The sequence below is a fragment of the Myxocyprinus asiaticus genome, chromosome 29, assembly GCF_019703515.2.
Source record: "Myxocyprinus asiaticus isolate MX2 ecotype Aquarium Trade chromosome 29, UBuf_Myxa_2, whole genome shotgun sequence".
Taxonomy (NCBI): domain Eukaryota; kingdom Metazoa; phylum Chordata; class Actinopteri; order Cypriniformes; family Catostomidae; genus Myxocyprinus; species Myxocyprinus asiaticus.
This window is the reverse complement of record NC_059372.1, coordinates 44,762,469-44,777,777: the sequence shown is the minus strand read 5'-3', so window position 1 is coordinate 44,777,777 and position 15,309 is coordinate 44,762,469. Positions and strand designations below refer to the sequence as shown.

General features: G+C 45.9%; 1 protein-coding gene and 1 long non-coding RNA gene across 2 annotated transcripts in view; both read left to right on the top strand.

The window, feature by feature from the left end:
• slc6a1a (solute carrier family 6 member 1a) overlaps positions 1-15,309 on the top strand; it is a 92,899-nt gene that overhangs the window by 60,588 nt on the left and 17,002 nt on the right. The gene's annotated exons all lie outside the window — the stretch shown is intronic.
• LOC127419679 (uncharacterized) lies at positions 1,608-2,521 on the top strand. Its single transcript, XR_007893706.1, has 3 exons — positions 1,608-1,682; positions 1,959-2,095; positions 2,173-2,521. It is a non-coding gene; the product is annotated as an uncharacterized LOC127419679 (long non-coding RNA).

Genomic DNA, 15,309 nt, shown 5'->3' with positions numbered 1-15,309 from the left:
AATGTGGTTATACTGAGTGACATTTCTCAACTGCTGCTTATGAAAACACATCAAAGTCCTAGCTGATCAATTCTGGATCCCTTTCATTAGGAACAATTGGCCAGCTTGTTAGTATGTATGTATGGCAAATCACTATGTAACACTGGTCACATATAGTTTTGCATAACCAAACTTTTAACTAAAGTATATGCTGTTTAGGGAAAAGTTTATCTGAAAGTTGTGCTATGAAAAAGATACCACAATACTACCTTGTGCACCCAACAGGTGCCCCCCCTGACTTCCCACAGTTGCATAGTGCCAGCCAGCTCCTGCCATTTTGTATGCAGTTTGCATCAGATGGTCTGTGAATAGACTGTGGGCTAGTGATGGGTCGTTCATGAACGATTCGTTCATTTTGAATTAATCTTTTATGTGACTCAGAAGAACGAGTAGCCTCAGAGAGTGATTTGTTCATTTTGTGTTGGTCACCAATGTGCATTGTGTAACCTCCGTTCGTTTGTTACATGAAAACCACATAGGCGCTGTACAGGAAACAGAAATTATAAGTACACTTCTCGAGTCTTCTGGTCTGAGTCATTCGTTCTTTTGTCACTTGAAAGCCGTATACACTATGCATTGCACACACAGGAAACAGAAATGATTAGTTCAACACTCGAGTCTTCTGGTCCGAGTCGTTTGTTCTTTGTCACGTGAAAGCCGTATATGCTATGCATTGCTCACACAGGAAACAGAAATGACTAGGGCTGTGTTTCGTTTGGAAGGCTGCATGCTAGGTAGGACGCGTCCTTTGAAGGCTGCAGTATACCGATCGTACTCCTTTAAACAAGTCTCATTTAAACGAGACGGCCTTCGTAGGACAAATGTAAACTGAACGTAACATGGTTGCTATGACAGCACGGCACTCTTTAACAAGCGGGAGCACTTGGAGTGAGAAGGGAACAAAGTCCCTTTGGAAGGGAATGCATGAGGTAAATTTTAGCAGAGTTATAAAGATGTAAAGAGAAAAGAAAATAGATTTTACAGGTCTACTTTTAGTCTAATACTTTATTTTAATTATATATTAATATAATTATACATATTATATACTCTGCACCCATCTACTGAGGTACTTCAACTTGGGAATTAACATTACTTGCGTTTGAACATCATATTTACGGGCAAATTGGCGTTATTTTTTTTAGACATTTCCGTGTGAAAAGAATTGTGGGTTGTGAGTGCCCACGAAGGATACACCTCATGCATCCTCCGAATTCCCGTGAAAGGAGGTCGCATTCGAAGGCTGCATTCGAAGTGTCCTACTTGCTTTTATAAAAAGAGACGATGACGTATGCGGCTGACAAATGCGTCCTCTGGAGGACGCAGCCTTCCAAACAAGACACAGCCTACTTCACTTCTTGAGTATTTTGGTCCGAGTCGTTCGTTCTTTTGTCACGTGACAGCCGTATACGTTGCTCACACAGGAAACAGAAATGACTAGTTCACCTCTCGAGTCTTCTGGTCTGAGTCGTTTGTTCTGTCACGTGACAGCCGTATAAACTATGCACATACGGCTGTCACGTGACAAAAGAACGAATGACTTGGACAAGAAGATTCCAGAGGTGAACTAATAATTTCTGTTTCTCATAATTTGTCCTTGGCTGCATTATAATTTTTTCCTTATTGGGACTATAATCAAAGTTTGCGTAAGTAGATGTGTTGGGGTGGATTTGGCATTTTAATTTAATTCTGCTTAAATGAATGAAATGACTTGAATAAAGATTTGTTCATTTTGCTGAACGAGACTCAAGTCAGTAAAATGATCCGATCTTCCCATCACTACTGTGGGCGAGGCTAAATCACATACAGTATGTGATTTGTCACTGCAATACCATTAACTGTTCATCAACACAAGCTGAATTCTGACAATACAATATTTTTGTCTGATTCTAGGCTGATTCTATGTTTCTTTTTTACTTCAGCTTAAAAAAAAAATGTGTATGCAATTAAATTGCACAGCAAGTAATCATGTCAAATTCCACATCATGGCTTTGAAAGGGGGAGAAATGCCTTGAGTTTTTTCCATTGCATAATGTCAAGGAATCTGCCAGGAGCAAAGGTATTTGAAATTGAAAATAGAGGACATGACTCAGTATTTAGCATTTTCTTGGTTTGATGGAGACCCTATTTTTAAAGTAGGGGAGTGCCCGCAGTGAGACCAGAGGAGAGGGCACCGCAAGAGCAAACTACTGATCCATGACGCTTTACAGTGGAGGAACAGCAGCTCATCCTGGCCAGCAAGAATTCATCCTCACAATCCATGAACTCAGTGTAAAGAGAATCATTCTTAAAATGTGTATTTGTTTAATTTCCTTCAAATAAATGGATCACTAAAATTATTTCTGCTCACAATATTGTAAATAGTATTGTTTGACATTGTTTATTATTTTCAGATGATTACTGTTGTTGTTATCAGTTATAATGGAACTATAGTGTTTTACTACCGGTAGTAGCTTTGTTCATCCCTGTATACAGTTCTGCTTGTTTCTAGCCAAAACCATTAAATAAAATGCATTATCTGTTTGTTTGTTTTTTTAAACTTAAGTAAAAGCACTGCTACTATAGAAATAATTCACTTGAGTACAAGTAGAAGTGCTAAGAAATATTATGATTAAATAAGAGGAATTAAGTAGTTTGCTGAAAAACTACTCAAGTAATTACAAGTTCCCTATCTGTCACTCACTCGACGTTGGTGTCAATGTAGTGACACTAGGGGTAACTCTTGGGAGCCCGAGACACCTCTGGTCTTTGATAAAAGGCCAATGAAAATTGGCGAGTGGTATTTGCATGCCACTCCCCCCAACATACGGGTATAAAAGGAGCTGGTATGCAACCACTCATTCAGATTTTCTCTTCGGAGCCGAATGGTCATGCTCACTGAGCTGAATACTACTGTTCATTCACCTCTGCTGGATCTGATGGCGCATTTCAGCGGCTTCTCCCTCCTCTGCACTGGTGCACTGCAGAGAATGCCCCTGGGCGCTTCGGCAGAAAAACTAGAGAGTATATTTTCTGAAAGAGCATTTTTCCCCTCTAAAAGAGTATATATTTCTCTAAAAGAGCGCACACACGGAACGTCTTTTTAAAGATGCGTCTTTTTAAAGATGCTTTTCCGATTGTGTGTTATTCCTGGTTGTGCTCATTATCTCTCGCCTTCTAACGGTCACGATCACTGTCTTTCGTGTCTGGGCACTGCTCACGCGGAGACAGCGTTCGTGGATGGTCATGTTCACATTGCGAGAATATGTCCATGGCAACGTTGCGGTCGCGGCTCGCCTTCATAAGAAAGCGAGCCACCCCAGAGGCTCCCGCCTCGGTCCTTTTACCCACAGGTTTGAGGCCAGCGCGGCTAGTACTGGGGGCGATTTGGGAACCCCAGTGGGACTGCCTCCGCCGGGTATCCCCCGGACCTCCCATTCCCCAGCACGCTCGTCTGCCCCGATCGGGCTTCCGGGTGAGTCCGCTGGCTCGTCTCACGGCGAGTTCGACCTCTTATTCGGAGCCCGCAAAAGTGATGAGCTCTCAAGCGCAGCATCGGAGAGTGGGCTCGTCCAGTCGGAAGCCTCAGATGGGCTCCTCCCTTCGGGGTCGATCGCCCAGTCACAGGCTGACGCAGAGATGACGACATACTTTCCCGGGCAGCCGCGAGCGTCGGTTAGAGTGGATTTCACCGCTCTTCCCTGAACCCTCTCAGCTCGGTGATTGGTTCCTGGGCTTGCGGCGCCACTCAAAGCCACGCCCCGCCCCGCCCCGTTCCTTTCTTCCCAGAAGTGCATGAAGAGCTGACAAGGTCGTGGGATGCACTTTTTACTGCCCGGTCCCGATCTTTTCAGCTTCCCCGCTCTCACTACCCTCGATGGTGGGGCGGCCAAGGGTTATTCGGCAATCCCCCAGTGGATAAAGGCGCTCGCAGTGCACCTATGCCCGCAGAGCACCGCTACCTGGCGCGGGTGCCCAAAGCCCCCGTCCAAGGCCTGTAGGTTTACGTCGTCTCTGATGGCCAAGGCCTACGGTGCCACTGGACAAGCCGCCTCCGCCCAGCAGACGCCACCCGTCTCGCGGCTGCCCAGAACCCGTGAAAGGCTTCAAAGCGCTCTGGAGCTGGTAAGCAGATCTTTATCTTTTTGTTACCTTTTGCATTTAATTGCGCTGCATGCCCAAGTGGCTGCAGTACTCAAGAGCTCAGCAAGAGTGGTTTCCTTGTTCCCTGGGTCACGTATCCGGTGTGTACGGCTGGCATCATGACCACCATCCACCACTCCATTTGGCAGGTTGGTGCTCCAGCAGTGGTCTCCCGCCCTGAGCGCCCAGCTGTGGCACAAATCCACCCCCGATGTGACAGTCTCCACGGGTCACGAGGACAGGCCTCTTCCCCCTGTCCCAGGCTGTTCCGGGGGTGGTCACAAGGAGCCAGGTAAGTGCTTTGATGTCCTCGGACTCAGCACGGCCACGATGTGGTGTGGCACCTCGAGCTCCGCCCCTCCCCGAGGCCCCACCTGCCGGTACATCCGATGACGTTGTCCCTTTGGTCCCCCTTGCGCGGAACTTGGACGCATGGCTTGCGCCTTCCAGTCCGTCACGAGGGCTGGTCCGGACCGTCCGACTCGGCTGCACAATTCACTTCGCCGGGCATCCGCCCAGGTTCAGCGGTGTCCACTTCACCTTGGTGAAAGACGAAAACGCTGCTACCTTGCGTGGAGATCGCTACCCTCCTACGGAAAGACGCGATAGAACCTGTCCCTCCAGCCGAGATGAAGAAAGGGTTTTACAGCCCCTACTTCATTGTACCGAAAAAAGGCGGTGGGTTGCGGCCAATCTTGGACCTGCGAGTACTGAACCGGGCTTTACACAGACTCCTGTTCAAGATGCTGACGCAAAGACGCATTCTAGCGAGCGTCCGGCATCAAGATTGGTTCGCGGCGGTAGACCCGAAGGATGCGTACTTTCACGTCTTGATCCTTCCTCAACACAGACCCTTCCTGCGGTTCGCGTTCGAGGGTCAAGCGTATCAGTACAAGTCCTCCCTTTCGGCCTGTCCCTGTCTCCTCGCATCTTTACGAAGATCGCAGAGGCTGCCCTTGCCCCGTTAAGGGAGGTCGGCATTCGTATTCTCAACTATCTCGACAACTGGCTAATCTTAGCTCACTCTCGAGACGTGTTATGCGCACACAGGGACCTGGTGCTCTCACACCTCAGCCGACTAGGGCTTCGGGTCAGCTGGGAAAAGAGCAAGCTCCTCCCGGTTCAGAGCATCTCTTTTCTCGGTTTGGAGTTGGACTCAGTCTCCTTGACAGCGCACCTTACGAACGAGCGCGCCCAGTCGGTGCTGGCCTGTTTGAAGGCGTTCAAACAGAAAACAGCGGTTCCACTGAAACATTTTCAGAGGCTCCTGGGGCATATGGCATCCTCGGCGGTGGCCACCCCGTTCAGGTTGATGCATATGAGGCCACTTCAGCACTGGCTCCAGACTCGAGTCCCGAGATGGGCATGGCACCACGGGACACACCGCGTGGCCATTACGTCGGTCTGTCACCGTCTTTTCAGCCCTTGGACCGACCTCTCGTTTCTACGAGCTCTGGTCTCCAGGCGCGTCGTGGTCACGACAGACGCCTCCAAAACGGGCTGGGGTGCTGTTGGCAACGGGCACACAGCCGCCGGCCTCTGGACGGGTCCGCGGCTGCGTTGGCACATCAACTGCCTCGAGTTACTGGCAATTCTGCTCGCCCTGCGGAGGTTCCGGCCGTTGATCCAGGCCAAGCACGTGCTAGTTCAGACAGACAGCATGGCAGCGGTGGCATATGTCAACCGCCAAGGCGGTCTGCGCTCCTGCTGTATGTCACAACTCGCCCGCCGTCTCCTCCAAAGGAGTCAGCAGCACCTCAAGTCGCTGCAAGCCACTCACATCTCGGGCAACCTCAACAGTTCGGCGGACGTGCCGTCACAACAGGTTACCCTCAAGGGAGAGTGGAGACTCCACCTTCAGGTGGTCCAGCTGATTTGGAGTCAATTCGACAGGCACAGGTGCACCTGTTCACCTCCCAAGAATCCTCCCCACTGCCCGCTCTGGTACGCCTTGACCGAGGCCTTCCTCGGTATAGACGCGCTGGCACACAGCTGGTCCCCTGGCATTCGCAAATATGCGTTTTTCCCCCAGTGAGCCTGCTTGCACAGACCCAGTGCAAGGTCAGGGAGGACGAGGAGAAGGTCGTCCTGGTAAGCACCCTATTGGCCCGCCCAGATGTGGTGCTCGGACCTCACGCTCCTCGCGACAGCTCCCCCCGGGCAAATTCCCCTGAGGAAGGACCTTCTTTCTCAGGGAAGGGGCACCATCCGGCACCCACGCCCAGACCTCTGGAATCTCCATGTCTGGCCCCTGGACGGGACGCGGAAGACCTAAGCTGTCTCCCACCTGCGATGGTAGACACGTTCACTCAGGCTAGGGCTCCCTCTACGAGGTGCCTGTATGCCTTTAAGTGGCGTCTGTTCGCTAAGTGGTGTTCTTCTCGTCGGGAAGACCCCCAGAGATGCGCAGTCAGATCAGTGCTTTCCTTCCTGCAAGAGAGGTTGGAAGGGAGGCTGTCCCCTTCCACCTTGAAGGTGTACGTTGCTGCCATAGCAGCACACCACGACGCAGTCGATGGTAAGTCCTTAGGGAAGCATGATCTGATCATCAGGTTCCTAAGAGGCACCAGGAGGCTGAATCCCTCCAGGCCGCGCCTCATTCCCTCATCGGTCCTCTGTAGTTTTTCAGGGTCTACAGAGAGCCCCCTTTGAGCTTTGCAGTCAGCCGAGCATAAGGCACTCTCCTTGAAGACTGCCCTCCTGACTGCGCTCACTTCCATCAAGAGGGTAGGTGACCTGCAAGCGTTCTCTGTCAGTGAAACGTGCCTGGAGTTCGGTCCGGGCTATTCTCATGTGATGCTGAGACCCCGACCGGGCTATGTGCCCAAGGTTCCCACCACTCCTTTTAGGGACCAGGTGGTGAACCTGCAAGCGCTACCCCAGGAGTAGGCAGACCCAGCCCTGTCGTTGCTGTGTCCGGTGCGCGCTTTACGCATCTATTTGGATCGCACGCAGAACTTTAGAGTCTCTGAGCAGCTCTTTGTCTGCTTTGGTGCACAGCGGAAAGGAAGCGCTGTCTCCAAGCAGAGGATCACCCACTGGCTCATTGACGCCATAACTATGGCATATCTCACCCAAAACATGCCGCCCCGGTAGGGCTATGAGCCCATTCTACCCGTGGTGTAGCGGCTTCTTGGGCCCTGGCCAGAGGTGCCTCTCTAACAGACATTTGCAGAGCAGCGGGCTGGGCAACACCCAACACCATTGCAAGGTCCTACAACCTCCGGGTGGAACCGGTTTCGTCCCAGGTAGTGGCACGCAACACAAGCGGATAAGCCCGGGATAGCCGGCCGGGTGTATTGCTTGCACATAGCGCCTTGCACCTCCTTTTGAGCTGAAGACGTGCACTGTTAATTCCCAGTAGTGTTCACAAAAGTTGTTTCCTGGTTGACTTCCTCCGAGCCCTGTGGCAGTCGAGTGTTCGGAGAGACTCGCTGCCGGCCCAGTACACGCGCTAACTAAGAGCCCGGTTCTGGGGTAGGTGCTCCGCATGTGACGGTTCCCTGTAAGGCTAACCCCATGCGATCTATATCTTCCGCTAATTCGTTTCCCTGCTGGCAAACTGCATCTTCCTTGGGCAGAGCCCCTCTGCCCCAGTCTCCATGTTGTAGTAACTCCTCCCCCATTGGGCAGGATCTACCTTGAAGACCATGTGATGTATTCTTCCACTTAAATATCCCCCCCTCTCTTGGGGCGAGGTGTGGTCTCCGCGGTGTCCTCCCCTAGACCTGGCGGCCCAGTCGGATAATCCCCCTTCTCTTTTAGGGAGTGGAAAAAGAGAAGGGGAAAGAGGCCATGACTGGGTTAAGCCTGTCTCTATCTCTGGGTAGTCGACTTGTCCCCAAAAAGGGCCGTTCGACACTCATAACTGTGTTGGGGGAGGTTACGTGTCGACCTGGTGTGCTGGCTATGAGGCACATAGCAAGTCTGCCCACCACACACCGCCAGTTCACGTAACACAGTTCAGCCTTGTGGCGTTTTGTATAGGGACCCCTAGTGTCACTACATCGACACCAACGTCGAGTGAGTGACAGATAGGGAACGTCATGGTTACTGGTGTAACCTCCATTCCCTGATGGAGGGAACAAGACGTTGGTCCCTCCTGCCACAACGCTGAACTACCCGCTGAAATGGCCGGACCTTATATCGGCTCCTCAGCGTAAAACCTGAATGAGTGGTTGCATACCAGCTCCTTTTATACCCGTATGTTCGGGGGAGTGGCATGCAAATACCACTTGCCAATTTTCATTGGCCTTTTATCAAAGACCAGAGGTGTCTCGGGCTCCCAAGAGTGACCCCTAGTGTCACTACATCGACACCAACGTCTCGTTCCCTCCATCAGGGAACGAGGTTACACCAGTAACCATGACGTTACTTTATGAAAATTATATTATATATATATATATATATATAGTACATACACTTACATTTTTAGAACACAAAGACATTTTTGTTCTTGAAAGAAACTTACGCTTCCTTTTACCAAGGATGCATTAAACTGATCAAAAACACTGCCAAAATCATTAATTGCAAATTATTATTATGGTTTAAAATAATTATTTTAAGTGGTAGTTATTCCATTTTTTTCTTTACCATTCACCCTTGATGGAAAACATATACTGTGTCACCTATTCCTTTCAAAAGCATTCTAAAGTGCTAATTTGGTACTCAAGAAAATTTTCTTGTTATTAGAACAATTGAAAAAGCTTTCGCTACCATGCGGAAATCATAATACAGTGGGGTTTTTTTTCCCCATTTGCTTAGGTATTGAGTTCTTACAAGTTGCATTACTCTTGCATGTCAAATTTTGGTTTTAAAAATAGGCAAAAAGAAACACTCCTGAAATTCTATTTTCTCCTAAAGTCTATTGTTTTAGAGAGATGAAGTCTATTCCGTGCATTACTTTTTTGAAAAAAGAATCTCTAACCAGGACAGAGAGGGAAGTGGACGAAACAACAAAACAACAAAAAGTCATGTAAATCACAGTCTCTAGTTTGAGAAACAGTCTCCTCACAGGTCCTAAAGTAGCAGCTTCTAAATGCCAAAGACCTGCATTGCTGCAAGAGGATTCTTGGACAAACAGAACATTTTAAGAATACAACATTTATTTAAATAGGAAATAGCCATTTGTAACATTCTAAATGTCTCTAAATCGTCTCTAAACTACATAATGTGCATTGTGACTGAAACACATTCCTATTTTTGGTTTATTCTCATTCACGTATGTCAGGTATTTTGGCTATTAAGTTACAATACTGTACAAAACTAATATATGCAATATCATAGAGGAGGAAATGTATCCTCTATGATATTGAGTAATTATCCAGATATGGAATGAGATTAGATTATTAAGAAAACTGTTATCAACTCCTACATGCCAACTGAATAAAATAAGGCAAAAATAAACATTTCACACAGTGTTTAGTGAGAGATATGATTGATTCAATATGTATCTGTATATGTATTATTGTATTACAGTTGTAATAATAAAGTCTTTATTAACATTATGGATATTTAACATATTGAGATATTATTATTAAGTAAATTGTAGCATTTGGTTTGTGATTTCTCATACCTTCTTTATATAACATCCATCCCTTGCCGCAGAACAGGGCAGGGAAGTACAGTAGAGCACCATGAGAGAGAGTGTTACCTAGTAGGACAGTTTATTTTGAACAAGAGGGGTGAACGGTTACGGAATTTAACGCGGGAGTACAATACTGATCTGATGCGGATTGATAGAAGCGGACCCTTATGTGCAGGCGATGGTACCGGGAACCAGACGGCAAGAAAAAAATTATGTTCAGTGAAAAGTCAAAAGAAGATTGCAATTTATGTAATTGTATCTATATCAGATATTACTAATAAAACACGGGAACTCGTTGCGTGGGCATTTTTTGCCTCCATATTTTGAATTTTCATATTTTTAATTTCGGTGGCATTGTGTTAATGTTTGACAGTTATAACATTGCCTACTTTAAAAAAAAGTGAAGTTTGGGGGCCTGGGTAGCTCAGAAAGTAAAGATGCTGACTACCACCCCTGGAATTCGCGAGTTCGAATCCCAGGGTGTGCTGAGTGACTCCAGCCAGGTCTCCTAAGCAACCAAATTGGCCCGGTTGCTAGGGAGGGTAGAGTCGCATGGGGTAACCTCCTCATGGTTGCTATAATGTGGTTTGCTCTCGGTAGGATGCGTGGTGAGTTGTGCGTGGATCCCACAGTGGATGGTGTGAAGCCGACACACGCTCTATGTCTCTGCGTTAACTCGCTCAACAAGCCACGTGAGAAGATGCGTGGGTTGATGGTATACATCTCAACAATGTAATTTTCAAGCTATTTTTATATACAGTGGGTCCAAAATAGATTCGAAATTGGGCTTCAGTGGATATCTGACCTTTTGTAAAAGTTTACGTGGTCCAGCCACGGCCCGTGTATTTTAAGTCTAGGCCTTTAGTGCAATTCATACCATTAAGAAAACACAGTTTCACAATGATTATGTAATGACACACCAACACGGGAGCCGAGATGAACCCAGATGCAGGAGTTTATTGCACAGAACACAGAAGAGACAGGTAAGTAGCATGAGGTGAGTATTCAGGTAAGGTATATAGTCTTTTGAACACAGTCTTTGGCAATACAGAGAACTAAGGCAGGAGGCACAGATCCACTGATCGCTAATTCCAGACCAATACTTGCCAAAACTGGAAACATAAACTTCTGACAGGGTCTAAGGTGTGTAACTTCCATAAACTGAGGAGCAGGTCAGTATATCAAGGTATTAAGTACATTCAGAGTTCTCAAAGTCACGTGTCTAGCACATTCAGGGCAGATCCTTGAATAACAGGCAAGTTTCACACAGGTAAGTAGATGTACGGCAAACTCAGGATTCTCATAAGTCACTTATCTTGCATATCCAGAGCAGATCGGTGATAAACAGGTGAGATAAACACAGGTAAGTAGGTATATTGTAAACTCAGAATTCTCAAAGTCGCTTATCTTGCACATCCAGAGCAGATCGCTGATAAACAGGAGTGATACACACAGATAAGCAGGTATGCTTTTGTTTCATCAGGGTACACAGTTACTTTTCAAAACTTGATCCGACACTGAATGCTCAAGCAGCCTAATTTACACTTGGAAAACTCCTGATGTTGCTATAACAATGCAAAAAGTGCTTACCAATTTACTTGGTGAAAATCAGTCCTCCTTTCGTGTTTAATTAATCAATCACACGATCATGCAGAACACCTCAGGTTTTTAAATTCATAAGGATCTCTTTCTCAATGGCAATACCAGCAATGATGACAGCCGACTTGTCAGCATGATCTCATGCTCCGCTTTCAAATTACATACATCACTTAAAGCGTGATTGCATCACTCAAGGCCAGCTAGAAGGCCTGGACTGGGACATATCCTAAAGACCACACCCACAAGAACAAATAAATCAATCTGATTGGCAGATAAATCTGAAAATCTGACTTTAGATGAATGAATGAACGTTACATTTATATATCGCTTTTCTGACAGTACACTCAAAGCGCTTTACACAGTGAACAGGGGACTATCCTCAACCACCACCAGTGTGCAGCATCCACCTGGATGATGCGACAGCAGCCATAGTGCACCAGTACATTCACCACACACCAGCTATTGGTGGAGAGGAGAGAGTGGAGTGATAGAGCCAATTAATGGATGGGGATTATTAGGAGGCCATGGTTGATAAGGGCCAATGGTAAAAACACATAGGCAATAGATGCCTATTCACTTACACTGTTGGGGGATTCTGTGGAAATTCTGAAGGCCTGAGGGGGTGGAGCTCATGGTGCATTCCATTTGTACTCGGAATTCAGAAATTCCGAGTTCCCAGTAGAAACTTTTAACTGGAATGCCCCCTCAAGTCGGAGTTCCAACTCGGAAACTCGGAGGAACCACAACAACCCAGCTTCAGAATCCAAAATGGCTGCTCAGCGCATTAATATTAAGTGAAACAGTAGTAATATATTGTTTATTAGCACTTCTGTTTGTCTGTGCCTCAATAAACTGTGCACACAGTACTATCCAACCTCTGTCTGCGGACATGATACTGTCATAAAATACCGCTTTTTTATGTGTTTTTATCGACTGCTATTGCTAACAATGGCTACTTCCTCCATCCCGTTTGTATTCTGAAAGAGCAAGCACAACATAGGTTTGCCTGGACGCGTCCATCTAGGTTTTCTGACTTGTGTACTGGAACGCGGTCAACTCGGGTGTGATGTCATTCCCAGCTCCGACATTTGACTTCCGAGGTAAATGGAACGCACCATCAGACTCACGCACTGCTTCGGCTAAGGATAATGTGATTTGTGAAACAGTTGTCACACTTTGCTTGTAAGCATCGAAGAATAAATTCCGATTGGATAAATTTTTTGTTTTTTTCTATTCGTTTGTAGATTAATTAGGAGTGGAAAGCGATTGAAAATACATAGGCAAAAAGGTTAATGAGAATGAAAAGATTAAAAAATATTTATTTATTAGGCATGTTCCGCAAGCAGAGAAGGCTTTGCTGGCCCTGAAAAATCACCACTGACATGGTCAATAATGCAAATTTGACCTATAGTGTCGAGTACTAAATATTTCTTATTTATTTTACGTCATAATATTACTTTGTTTTAGATTGTCTGAAATGATAAAGCTTTCTGTTTATATTCAGATGTAAGTTAAATTTTGAACCTGTTTGTGGGAAAATGATTTCTGCTATAGTGCTACTCAGTTTAATTTGCTTTATATTATTATTATACTATAGTTTTGAAATGGTAAATATAGAATAGTAATATAATACATTTATAATAATATGCTAAGTTTGCTTTATAATTTTTTTTATTGAAAAGGAATATTCTGGGTTCAATATAAATTAAGCTCAGTCGACAGCATTTGTAGCATAATGTTGATTACCACCAAAAATGTATTTTGACTCGTTCCTCCTTTACTTGACACAAATGTAATCACAATAAAATTAACAAATCTGTGTTAACAAATCAGCTTAACAAAGCTACCATCACTTAACCTGCTCCGCTGGTGTGCCCAGTGAGGTGCACTTACGTTTCCACTCCACTCCGTCAACAACTCATGGAAGCAGTCCACTCCTCCTTGGGAACAGGGCATCCAGGAATTCACCAGACCCTATTGCTCCTCTTAGGATCATTATTGGTGGCTCCGTATGTCCCGTGAGGTTCTATGGTTCATCCAATCCTGCCCAGACTGTGCCATCTCTAAATCCCCCCATCACCTTCCTTCAGGCAAACTGGTTCCACTACCCATTCCACATCAACACTGGTCACAAGTGGATTTTATCACCGATCACCCTTCCTCCGATGGCTTCACCTGTGTACTGGTTGCCGTAGATCGATTACCCAAGGCGTGTCGTCAAGTCCCTATGAAGGCCCTTTCCACTGCTCTAGAGACCGCGGAAGCCCTGTTCCACCACATCTTCTGGAACTTCGGTCTGCTAGAGAACATCCTTTCAGACCCCCAATTCACCTCAGTGAGCCTCTCGTCTGGTTATCACCCCCAGACCAATGGACGGACTGAATGCAAGATCCATGAGATAGGACGATTCCTCCGAACCTACTGCCACCACAACAAACACAGTTGGAACCGGTACCTCCCCTGGGCAGAGTACGCCCCAAAACTCCCTGCGCCAGCCTACCACCAGCCTAACTCACTCCCAATGTGTGCTTGGTTTCCAGCCTACACTGGACTCCCATTCCCATTCCACACTCTGCTCTCTATCCCCTGATTATTAATTGCCCGTACCTGTTCCCAATCCATGGCTCATCACTCTCCACTATAAATATTCACTTCGTCATTGTCAAGTCTCTGCAAGGAAACCTAGACTCACTAGCTCTCCCTGTTCTAAACGTGAAGCTGAACTCAGAAGCAGAACTCTCCGCTAACCTTCATCCAAGTCCTTCTAAAGCTCCTTCGTCTCCCAGAGACTTCCTGTGCTCACTCTTCATCAACCTTCCTGCAATCTCCAACTCCGTTGTCTACAAGCTAAGTTTGCCTCCTTACTAAACTGACTGCTCTCTGATCTGTGTGTTCAATAAAACTCCCACATCTGGGTTAACCAGCCATCTGTGTCTGTGTGCTATGTTACAGTAATGCTGTAATCCCGGTAATTTAGCAGTCCGCTGCAAAAAAAAAAAAACTTCACAGCTCAAATAATGCATGATTTTTAACAGAAGAATTCATTTAAGTGCTTTTAAAAAATTGTCAGCTTCACATTTCTGCCTTTAAACCCTCCAAAAGTTGGCCCCATTCACTTCCATTGGAAGTGCCTCACTAGAACACAGATTTTTGCCCTTTTTTTAAATAAAAGGAGGGATGAGGTGAAATAAGTTTTTGTGGTAATCAACATTATGCTACAAATGTTGCTGATTGTGCTTAACTGGTATTGAACCCAGAATATTCCTTTAAAGGGCAAAAATTACACATACTATTAAAGAATATTAATATTAAAGAAACTAGTATTAAGAAAAATATATCCATCTTACAATATCTTGCTTTTGATTTTGAAACTCATTGTCATTCTTTGTTTGAACAATATATGTACCAAATCATGAATATAGAAGGTTTAAGTGGATTGTACACCTGTTGTGGAAGTTTGCTGATGTATGCATAGTGATGTCTGCCAGACCGGACCATCAACTCCTGGAATGAGGGGTGGGGGGTTTGAGCATGTGTTTCTGTGACCCAGCAGATACAGCAGAAATTTGTCTTTGGGCCATCATGCTACTGAGACACCAAGTGTTCATAATTCATCCAGCACTTGTCTGTCAGCATAGTGAAATCTAAAGAACATCACATAGTCTCCTGTGCCACTGATCGATCAATCTATCTACGTATCTATCTATACTGTAAGTGTGCTGACAGTGCTGCCATACATTTGGTTCATAATACACTCAAAACTTTCAGTCTCTGTTAAGAGTTATATTAAGTTCAGTTCAGTCCAATGCTATGCATTTTCATAACACTGAACTATTCTTCACTATACTAACCATCTACACTTTGACACTGAAAAACCCCACCCACATCTTTCACATCATGTGTAAAATATCTGCCTTCTAATGACTGAACAAGTGTATTTATATTGGTTAGTGGACTGTTAGCAG